Source organism: Mustela erminea, chromosome 7 (genome assembly GCF_009829155.1).
Source record: "Mustela erminea isolate mMusErm1 chromosome 7, mMusErm1.Pri, whole genome shotgun sequence".
Lineage (NCBI taxonomy): Eukaryota > Metazoa > Chordata > Mammalia > Carnivora > Mustelidae > Mustela > Mustela erminea.
Window position 1 is genome coordinate 45817473 of NC_045620.1, and position 11952 is coordinate 45829424.

At 39.2% G+C, this 11952-nt stretch overlaps 1 long non-coding RNA gene across 1 annotated transcript; it reads left to right on the forward strand.

Moving 5' to 3' along the window:
* The first annotated feature begins 1210 nt into the window (after positions 1 to 1210).
* LOC116596313 lies at positions 1211 to 7652 on the forward strand. Its single transcript, XR_004288104.1, has 3 exons — positions 1211 to 1221; positions 5982 to 5987; positions 7570 to 7652. It is a non-coding gene; the product is annotated as an uncharacterized LOC116596313 (long non-coding RNA).
* The last annotated feature ends 4300 nt before the right edge of the window (positions 7653 to 11952 follow it).

Below are 11952 nucleotides of genomic sequence, written 5' to 3' on the forward strand. Positions count from 1 at the left end.
CTTCTCTTCAGAGGATTGTTAATGCCTACTTTGCAGGGACATTCCAAGTCAATATAGAGAGCAGAAGACATAACACAGAGCATATTCTCCATAAATAAGTAGCTGTTTCTATTAATATTAACAATGGGATGTCTCATTTTTCATGGTTCACAGTTAATGTGAATATGATTATTCACATGGTACAGTCTTGGCCAGTTGAAATTGGAGATATTTATGAGTATTGAATAGTTTCACTTAATACTCTGAGGAAAAAGAAAAATAAGCACCTACAAATAATAAAATGTGTCTTTGGGGCAACTGGATTTTATCAAGGAGCAAGAATTTAATCTAAGATGAAATGAAAAAAGAGAGAGAGAGAGAATGCCCTTCAACGGATGAATGGATAAGGAAGATGTGGTCCAAATACACTATGGAGTATTATGCCTCCATCAGAAAAGATGAATACCCAACTTTTGTAGCAACATGAACGGGACTGGAAGAGATTATGCTGAGTGAAATAAGTCAAGCAGAGAGAGTCAATTATCATATGGTTTCACTTATTTGTGGAGCATAACAAATAGCATGGAGGACATGGGGAGTTAGGAGAAGGGAGTAAATTGGAAGGGGTAAATTGGAAGGGGAGGTGAATCATGAGAGAGTATGGACTCTGAAAAACAATCTGAGGGTTTTGAAGGAGCGGGGGGTGAGAGGTCGGGGTACCAGGTGGTGAGTATTATAGAGAGCACGGATTGCATGAAGCACTGGGTGTGGTGCAAAAATAATGAATACTGTTATGCTGAAAATAAAAAATAAATTAAAAAAAAACTAAAAAAATAAAAAATAAATAAAATTATGAAAAAAAAAGAGAGAGAGAGAGAGAGAGAGAGACAGAGTCGTATACTGTCTTTGGATCCTGCAAAAGCAGCACTTATATTTGGGACTTGGGTGCTGGTAATTTATTTGGGAGGTTCTCCAAGGAGGGAATTGGGAGAGTCTTATAAAGAAAATCCAGTAAAATGTGCATTAATATTATTGTTGTTGTAGGAACTGAGGCTTGGTTCTGCTGGGAAATCGTATAGAATGCACCACTATATTGTTCCTTCAAAAGACCATAAGTTGAAAATTTTTTATCTTTTAACTCTTATCAACCATTGATTGAGGGTTGCCCTTGGTTCTAGCCTACTTTGAGGCACCTGCAGCTGAGCATGGCTCCAACAAACCTAACAAAACAGGAGAAGCTTTGTGATGGATCCCTGAAATGGGACACAAAAATGGCTTAGGAGATACCTACCAAAGCTAAAAATAGAGGCCAGCGTAAGAGCTATTGAACAGAACACAAAAAATGCTCCTACATACAATCTATGTCTCCATATTTCATTATTATTCATTGGATAACCCAATGAGGTGGGTTTTTTTTTATTTTTAATTAATCTCAGTTTACCCATCTGCAATGGTTCCACAAGAAACCATAATGATTTTGCATTTTTTATGGTATTCTGGTATTTGCTTCTGAGGATGCCTATCACAGAGCAAGAAATTCCTTGGGAATCTTTTAAATTGGACTTTCCTGATGCACAGTTACTATATGTGGCAGGAAAATGGAGAGCATGGGCTAGTAGGTCCAGCACAAACAGCAAAAGCAAAACATACTACTTGGATCTGGAAGAGTGTCTAAAAGATTTGGATTCTACAAATAGCATTTTTGGCAGCTTGGGGAAGCTATAATCCTGTGTCCATAATTTTATTTTATTTTAAGAAGAGCTGTGCCTATTTTCTTTTAGCTGATAAGAATTCTCCTTGCATTATGAATAAACTCCAAAGCTTGTGTGAAAATTCATTTGACTCTACCTCAGAAATTTCCCAATTTCCCATTTAAAGCCAGAGTACAATGGAAATGGTTACTCTTCATTGATTCTGAGGAGAATTATAATCACTCTTTGGCTTGGGCTCTCAGCCTCAGGAGGTGAAAAAAGTATGTGGTGATTGGCTCTCTGGCTTCTTGGTGACCCCTACAAAGGTGTACACTATGCCATGGTTCCACTCCACCCTTCAGGAGCCTGGGCCTGTGGGATGACAATGGGGGCACTGGCAACCAGAAAGGAGGTCAAAGCCTACCTGTCAGTCCAGTTTCCCTTCAATAACCCCCTAGGCAAACACATACAAAAGAAATGGAATTTCTCTGAATGAAATTTTATTGTAAAACCCTTCTAAAAAAGCAATTAATAATATGAACCATAGTTTCATAAACGCTCCTATAACTTAGAGAATACTCTCTTTTCTCAGGATGGAATGTACATCCAACATCACACAATGAAATACATTCTTTGCTCAGCATCATTTTCCTCATATTTAAAATTTGGAGCCTATTTGCTGAGGTTGTTTTGATGACAGAAGCCCGACTGGAACTGGCTTAAAATCAAAGGGAACCTGATCCTGAGCTATTTTACAAGAAAAAGGGCAGTGATCTAGAGCTATGAGAGGAATATATATGACCTCAGGAACTACTAAATCCTGGAGCACACTTAGTCCCCAGATAGACTCTCTCCATCTCTTGGATTTGTCCTTCTCTGAACATCTGCACCGTTCTTCTCTCTAAAGGGATCTGCTTCTGTCTTCCTGGCCCATGGGGTAAAACTATACAGCCCTGAATATTTTCTAAGTGTTACATCATAAAGCCCAGCTACCAGTACAAAGACATTTCAGCTCCAAAATTCTCAAAGAAGAGTGCCTGGGTGGCTCAGTCAGTTAAGTGTCTGCCTTCAGCTTTCATCATGGTCCCGGGGTCCTGAGACTGAGCCCCACATCGAGCTCCCTGCTCAGTAGAGACTCTACTTCTCCCTGAGCTTCTACCCCAGGCTCATCCTCTCTCCCTCTCTCTCTCTCTTTCTCCTAAATAAATAAAATCTTTTTAAAAGTCCCCTGAGAAGGACTCTAATTGGCTCACTTCACACCAATCGACTGTATTAAGAGTTCCAGTCATAGAACAACATGGCAGACCCCTGTGGAACCGTGGTGAGAAGTCCCCAGAAAAAAAAGAGATCACAGGTTGCCAAACATAACTCTTTCTTACGAAAAGTTTGCACACAATGATTGCTAACATCTAATAGCTTTAACAGATGCATTCTCTACTTGACTTAAGATGACTCTCAGTTCAAGGGAGCCAATGATTTTGTATTTCCCAAAGAGAGCAAGAAATCTTCTCTAGCCAAGCTCTGAGCCTGACATAATGGACTCCCCAGTTACTAATGCTGCCAAGTCCCCTCCATCCCAGGGCTTTTCATTCCATGAGCTGTTACACATCTAAGCTTACAAACAGGTCTCTTGGGCACACAGTAATACCCACCTGGATATCTTGCCAGCTGAGGTTGCCTTTACAGTGTCCCCAAGATGGGAACCCTGGGGATCAAGAATATTTAAAATTCTAAGTCAACATTGCAGAAGGATGGTCTTTGTCTTCTGTTTATTATAAAATCAACACCTCTTTAGCAAATACTGTTACCACTTCATTCATTCATTCTGCAAGCCTTTATTATATCCCTAGTATGGACAAGACACCATCTAGATTAAAGTTTCTTTTTTTTAAAGTAAGAACGCATTGATGGAACTCAGTTATTTGTTTGCATCTTGTCTCTGTCAGTTTGGGCTGCTATAACAAAAAAATCATAGATTGGATGGCTTAAACAACAAAGTTTGGGTTTGTTTTTTTTTTTTTTTTTCTTTTACTTCTGGAGGCCTGAAGTCCAAGATCAGGATACCAACATGGTCAGGTTTGGTGGGAACTTCTTCTCATGGTGGAGAGAGAGAGAAAAGGAAAGATGGAGAAAAGAGGCAACTCTCCTGTGTCTTTTCTTATAAGAGCATTAATCTCATCATGAGAAATCCACCTGTATGACCTCACTACCTCGCAAAGGCCCTTTCTCTGAATACCATCACACTGGGGATTAGGGTTTCAGCATATTGATTTGGGGGGAACACAGCCATTCAATTCATAGCATGTCTATTGGAAAGACAGATGTAACCAAGTACTTGTGATAGCATATACAAGATGCAAAAATAGAATTAAACTGCACAATGAAGGGAATTATTAACTATACCGAGAAAAAAGAGGGTTCAGAGAAGAATTCATAAAGGTGGTGATGATTGAAACAATCATGTAAGAATGAGAAATTTCCCAGGCTAACATAGAAGAAGAATGAATCCCAAACATCATTTGAATGGGATTTCCTAAAAATCAGGGACTTCATACTCACAACAACAGCAAACCAGTTGGCAGGTAAGGAGTCCTGCTTCAGGAATTCATGCATTTCTCATGTCAAATTTTAATTATCTGAGAGAGTTTCCTTACTGTATTAGTTAGGATAAGCTAAACTGCTATTAAAAACACACTCCAAAAATGTACTGAAGTGAAAATCCAATAGAGATTTATTTCTGATTCACATGATAATTGGCTCACATCCCCCACTCCATACCATAGTCTAAGACTTTAGAGTCCTTTCATCTGTGGCTCTGCCCGCTTCTAAATCCTCATCTGTTTTTATTCAGTTGGTGATAGGAGAGTATAGTAGAAACACCCCTATGTCTCAACAGCCTTAGCCCATTGAGATGAGAGCGAGTCACAAGCCAACACTTGTTTGCCAGGAAAACTGGGAAATGTAGTTCTTAGGCAGCCATTTTTCAACTACAACAAAATCTTAGGTGCAGCAAGTAATGATTTTGGTCACCAGCCATCTACCTCTGCCACACTTAACAATATATGTATAGACCATCTATAAAATACAAGTACCCTTCAAATTCCTGACACAAAAACGAGCCACAACAAGAATTTGAAACATAAAAGGAAGAAAAAGAACCTAAATTTTTAAGTTCCTGCTTTAAAATACTTCAAAGGGGGTTTTATTTACTTTCAAATGTGTATTTTCTTAAAGATTTTATTTATTTATTTATTTACTTTAGAGAGAAAGAGAGAGCACAAGCAGGAGGGCCAGAGGGTGCAGAGGGAGATGGAGAAAGAGAATCTCAAACAGACTTCATGCTGAACATGGAGCCCAATGCTGGGCTTGATCCCAGGACCTGAGATCATAACCTGAGTCAAAACCAATAGTAGGACACTTAACTGATTGTGCCACCCAGGCACTGCTCAAATGTGTTTTTTGTTTTGTTGTTTTTTTTTTTTTTTACAAATTTTAAAATGGTAGTTGGCCATTTTAAAATAATCTTGATAAAGTAATATATTTTTAATGTTCTCTGTCTTCCTCTGACTTTACTTGTGGTTTAATCAAATTCATTGTAATTTAATTTAATTTAACTTAACTTAATTTATTTTGAGAGAGAAGGGAAAGTGGGCATGGGCAGGAGGGTCAGAAGGAGCGGGAGAAAGAGAATCTTAAGCATACTCCATGTCTAGTACAGAGCCCACACAGGGATTGATCTCGCTACCCTGAGATCACAACCTGAGCTGAAATCATGAGTCAGAAACTTAACCAACTGAGCCACACAGGGGCTCCCACTTTAATTATAAAATAAGAAAAACAAAAACATCCAACTTGTTTTTAAAAAAACAACAGCCAGAAAATACAATTTGGAGGGGCCTGGGTGGCTCAGTGGTTAAGCATCTGCCTTTGGCTCGGGTCACGATCCCAGGGTCCTGGGATTCAGCCCCTCATCAGGATCCCTGATCTGTGGGAAGCCTGTTCTCCCTCTTGTGTTCCCTCTCTCACTATTTTTCTCTGTCAAAAATAAAATAAAATAAAATCTTCCAAAAATTTTAATAAAAGAAAATACAATTTAATTCTAAGCATTCCAATACCTATTACAGAAATAATAAGTCAAAAGAAGAGGTATTTTAAAAGATCAAAAATAAAAAAAGATCTTTTTTTTCATTGCCCTTTATGTATTAACTAATTTGTTCTCAAATACAATGAGATTTTATTTTGCTAAGCTGCTTTTTTAAAAATTGTGCATGCAATTATATAGTGAGTAGTTAATCCTAAAGAAATAATCAGAAGTGTGTAAGACTGCATTTTTATGGATGTTTACCCTCATCATATTGTTTGCAATAGCAAATTAAGTTTGGACTTAAATGCCCCAAAATAAGAAGTGGGTTAAATAAAAGAGGCACAACCAGGAGGATGCCCTGACTCCCGCTGTCCTGATGCAGTTGGAATTAGTGCTTCTCTTTTGCCCTCTAAGGTATCTGAGTTTGGATGATAAATTATATGGTCACCCTACATATAATGACATAATATTGTATCCTAAAAATGCATGATGTATGAGATTATATAATAAGAAGGTAAATTTTTAGCAATTTGTTGACATGTGTAAAATGGCGTTTGCTATCTATAGATTTAATGCAATTCTCATTAAAATCCCAGCAAGTTATTTTGTGGATATCAACAAATGGATACTAAAGAGTATATGGAAAAGCAAGACCCAGAATACCTAACACAATAATGAAGAAGAAGAACAAAGTTGGAGAATTCATACTACTCAATTTCAACCCTTACTATACAGCTACAGTAATGAAGACATTGTGGTATTGGTTTAAAAAAAAAAATAGAAAAGTTAATTGATTAAATAGAAAAGATAGCCCAGAAATAGACCCACATAAATATAGCCAACTGATCTTTAATAAAGGAGCAAAGATAATCCAATGAACAAAGGATAGTCTTTTCAACAAATGGTGCTAGAAAACTGGACCTCTGCATACAAAAAAAAAAACCACAAACAAACAAACAAAAAAAAACCTAGACACAGACTTTGCATCTTTCACAAAAATTAATTCAAAATAAACCATTCACTAAATGTGAAATGCAAAACTATGAAACCTATACAAGATTACAAAGGAGAAAGTCTAGGTTAACTTCCCGTTTGGTGATGACTTTTTAGATCCAACAACAAATATATGATCCATGAAAGGAAAAACTTGAAAAGTGGGATTTCATTAAAATTAAAAACAACTGCTCTATGAAAGACATTATTAAAAGAATGAAAAGACAAGCCCCAGATCAGAAGAAAACATCTGCAGAACATATACCTGATAAAGGGTTTGCATATAAAACATACAAAGAACCCTTAAAATCTAACAATAAGAAAACAACCTAATTAAAAAATAGTCAAAAGATCTAAACAGACACCTCACCAAAGAAGATATATAGAAGGCAAATAGGCATCTGAAAAGATGTTCAGCATCATATGTCATTAAGGAATTGCAAATAAAACAATTAAATACCACTACATACCCATTGGAATGGCCAAAATCCAAAACACCGACAGCACAAAATGCTGGCAAGGCCGTAGAGCAACAGGAACTCTCATTCATCGCAAAATAGCACAGCCATGTGGGAATACAGTCGGATGTTTCTGACAAGTTAAACATAGTCTCACCATAGATCTAGCAATCATGCTACTTGGTATTACCCAATGAGTTGAAAACGATGTGCACACAAAAGCCTGCATACAAATATTTATAGCAGGTTGTCCTTGGGGCAAGATGTCCTTTGATACATGAATGGATTAGGAAAATGGTATATCCAGACAATGGACTATTATAAAAAATATATATATATTTAAAGAGCTAACAAGCCACAAAAGATATGCTAAGTGAAGGAAGTTAATCTGAAAAGCCTATGTGCTGTATGATTCCAACCATACGACATTCTGAAATACTCAAACCTACAGAGAAGGTAAAAAAAAAAAACAAAACAAAAAAATTAGTGGATATCAGTGGTTCAGGGAAAGAGGGAAGAGTGAAAAGGTAGCACACAGGGGATTGTGAGGGTAGTAAAACTATTCTGTGTGTTGCTGTATGGTCCACACATGACACTAGGCATGTGTCAAAGCCCATAGAATGTACAACAGAAAGACTGAACCCTAGTGTAAACTACGAAACTCGGTTAATAATGTATCAATACTGGTTACTGGTTCATTAATTGTAACATACCACATTAATGCAATTGTTAAAAAGTGAAACTATGGAGAAACTTAGGTATATGAGAACTACACTTTCTTTTGTGAGGGGGGACTGCACTTTTTGCTCAACTTTTCAGTACACTTAAAACTTCTTTAAAAGTTGGCAGCTGGGTGGTTTAGTCAGTTAAGCATCTACCTTCAGCTCAGGTCATAATCCCAGGGTCCTGGGATCGAGACCGAAGTCAGGCTCCCCACTCAGCAAGAAGCCTCCTTCTCCCTCTCCCTCTGCCTACCAATCCACCTGCTCTCTCTCTCCCTCTCTCTCTCAAATACATACATACATACATACATACATATAATCTTTTAAAAAACTTCTTTAAAAATTAAACTGTATTAATGTAAAAATGCAGTTTCTGTGTAATATCATTGTATGAACTCATATTTGTTAAAATATATGGCTCTGTGACCTCAAAAAGGAATCTAGAGGATACAAATCAAAATGTGAATCTCTCTGGTATAAGGAATTTGAGAGGCAGAGCAGGGTTTTGTTGGGGGGAAGGAAGGGAAAAATTAAACAAGATGGGACTGGGGAGGGAGAAAAACTGTAAGAGACTCTTAATCTCAGGAAACAAACTGAGGGTTGCTGGGGGCGGTGGTAGGAATAGGGTGGCTGGGTGATGGGCATTGGGAGGGTATGTGCTGTGGTGAGTGCTGTGAAATCTGTAAGACTGGTGATCCACAGACCTGTACCCCTGAAACAGATAATATGTTATATGTTAACAAAATAAAACAAAATATTTATTTTTTTAAAAATGTGAAGCCATCTTCTCATGCTAGAATTTTGGGAAGGTTTCTGCTTCTCTATAACTTCTAATTTTTAAAATGCATTGCTTGAGTTATTAAAGAGGGGAGAATTTTCTTCCCTCAAGAATCAGGTTCTCAAAATGTTAAATACTAATAGTGACTCTCATTAATATGAGCTTACCATATTGCAAGCATTTGGCATCTAATAGCCCTGAAATTTAGGTCTTTTATGCCCATTATCTAGGTGCAAAACTGAGAGATTAGCTACTTTGTTCAATGTCATGTATGTCCCTATAATTTTGAGAAGAATAAGCCAGGCACACTCTTCTCCCTTTTTGCTGCTATGTTTGTGAGAAAATCCTTACCAGCCTTCCACGTGCATGTGGGTGTCTACGGGCATGTTAGCTGCCATACCATGGAGGTCTTAACTAGACCTGGGAGAAGCCATTTTACCTTCCTCAACTGAGGACAAAAGTCACATAGATTCAATGGAAAATTGGGCAAATATTATATAATCAGAGCTGGAAATTACATTAAGCTAGCACTAAGCACTTAGTGTGATGCTAGCTTTCTCTAAGACCATGAAAAGCAAGTCATTTTTCTAAAGTAATACCATGACTGTGTGTCAGCCTTGTAGCCCGGTTTCCTGTTTGCAACTAGAGTAGCCTTATAGACAACAGCTTGTCAAAGGACAAAGTGAGTTTCTGTTCATGTTATCCTTTGCTTCCCTATGTTATCTCTGGGAGGGAAACTGGGCTGCTTTTGATCTTGTCTTTTTTTTTTTTTTTTAAGATTTTATTTATTTGACACAGACAGAGATCACAAGTAGGCTGAGAGGCAGGCAAAGAGAGAGAGGTGGAAGCAGGCTCCCCACTGAGCAGATGCGGGGCTCCATCCAGTACTCTGGGATCATGACCCGAGCTGAAGGCAGAGGCTTTAACCCACTGAGCCACCCAGGTGCCCCTGGTCTTGTCTTTAATTATTAACATGCAGAGACTGGTAAATACTTCATACCTATTTGCAAGGCTGTTTTTTTGAGAAGGCTACTTTAAAAATCACCTACTGGAATGATTCTTAAGAAGGACAGCCCTTGAGGCCACACCATAGACTGTGCTCCTTGACCACGGCCTCAGGTTGCATTCTCCCAGAAGCAGAGTCTGAGATAGGAATTCAGGTGCACATAGGTGATCACTTAGCAAGCAACCCCCCCCCACCCCAGGGAAATACCATGCAGGGAGTGCGGGTGGGGGGAAGAGCCCATACCAGGAGCTCTCAAGCCTGTTACTGTGTTGCCTCTGGAACCTTCAATGGGCATGCCCCTTCAGGTTTAACCCCCATGCCGCTCTCCAGCACAGCAAGCACTGGCTGCTCCCATACCAGGCTGAGCTATATCCTTGCTCTGCCTTTCCATCTACCTCCTGGTTACCCTTTGTCTCAGTTTGACTTCCCCCAGAAGTAGACCCTGAGACAAGAAGAGCACAGACAGTCTATGTGGGAAGTGATGCCAAGAAGCGAGACCGGCTGGGGACCAGGGGTGGGTTCAGCTAACTTGAGCCTTGAGGACAATGTGTACATCAAATCCCTCTGGCAGTGGGGTTCTTTACTCCCCTCCTTCTGGAGAAATGACTAGTGCCTTTAGGAAAATGAGCCTCAGATCCTCCTGAAAGTCCCTTGTCCTCAGTGTGTCCATCTTCCACGTGCATGTGGGTGTCTTTAGAGTGAATGGGCTTAGCCAAACAGCGTGTCTCCCTCCTACAGGTATGCTGAGCAGGGATGCATTTTAGCCAAGGCAGAGACTTGTGAAAACAAGTCTCTTTGTTTCCTAAGCCACTGTGCTTTTCAGAAGCATGGGGGAGCAGAGTCAGCCTTCTGTGTGGCTGCTTCCAGCATCCGTGGAACGACCTTGAGCTCTGTTGGATGGAAGGCATGGTATGTCTGCCATCAGGGACACCTGTACTTGCCCACCCATTGTACTTCTGGTGACCTTTGAACAGCACTCTGAAAGTGCAGGAGACACAAACCTTCCTTCCCAAACTTCTCCCTCTTCCTGCACAAAATGAAGATAGAAATCATACCCCACCCCATTCTGCCAATTTCCTTTCTTGGTAGGTTTGGGAGATCAGATTCCTTAACTCAGAATGATGGCAGATGGGGCACTTAATGTTTTCTTAACTCTGACACTGCTCCGTGCAGCAGGGAGTCTCAAAGTGCAAGTTTCGGCCCTGCTCCCTGATATGTGTGGTTTTCTAAACCAACTTTCTGTGTGTGTAATCTCCAGTGCATCATGAAAGAACAGACAGTCAGACAGAGACAGAAATGGAGACAGTCAATTCAAGATCTTTTTTTATAGCAGGAGTAGGGGAAGAAAAACAGACTTGAAAATTTATTAACATCTAATCCTGTTAAGATTTTCTCCACCATATGCCAGCACAACAGCACACTGGAAATGTGTACTAATTACAACGTTGTATCGTGTGTGTATGCTTTATACGCAGCCCCTGACCTTTTTGTTAATAACTTTGCGTTATATTCATTGACCTGAAACAAATTGAATTCAGTGGCACTCACTCAAGAATTGAATTACACAGTCTTCTTAATTGGTCTCTTATTTATTTAAATGTGAAAAAGTAACGGCTTGCCACCTGTAATATTTTTCCAACAAAATAGAATTAGGATTCCAATATTTTCCCCAAGCTAGATTATTTTTTTTCAATCATCTAGCCATGAATATATATTAGCCATGAAACTATAGTTCTGGTGTTATCTCTAAAAAGAATCTCTTAATTTTCTCTTTCATTGCCAATGCTCTGAAAAATGCTGATATAGAAACGATTAATTAGAGGAGATTTATGTAAATCAGCTGGGCTAGGAAGGCTTTTCTGCGAAGTGGTCCCAAGAACAGGCACCACTCTGCCTCCGTCACCAACAGCCCTCCCCAGCTCTTTGGAGCCTTCTTCTGTGATTTAATATACCTCTGGATGGTAAAATCGGGAGCGCTAAGACAGGAATATGTTAAGCATGTGAAGATATTTTCCGCTGCATTTGTTAGTTTTAAGTCCTTGAGCTGCATTGTCTGTTGACTGGAGGGGGGCAGAAATCTAATTTCAGGAGTTTAGTGATGTTCTCCTATCGACGGTTTCACAGGCAATAGATACTGCCGGTAACATTGTTCTTAACACCATTCACTCATCTCTTCCCTTGGAGGATTCTTGCAAGCGATCAAAGAGATAGGAGCCGCTATAAATTTTTGGCTTTGCTTTC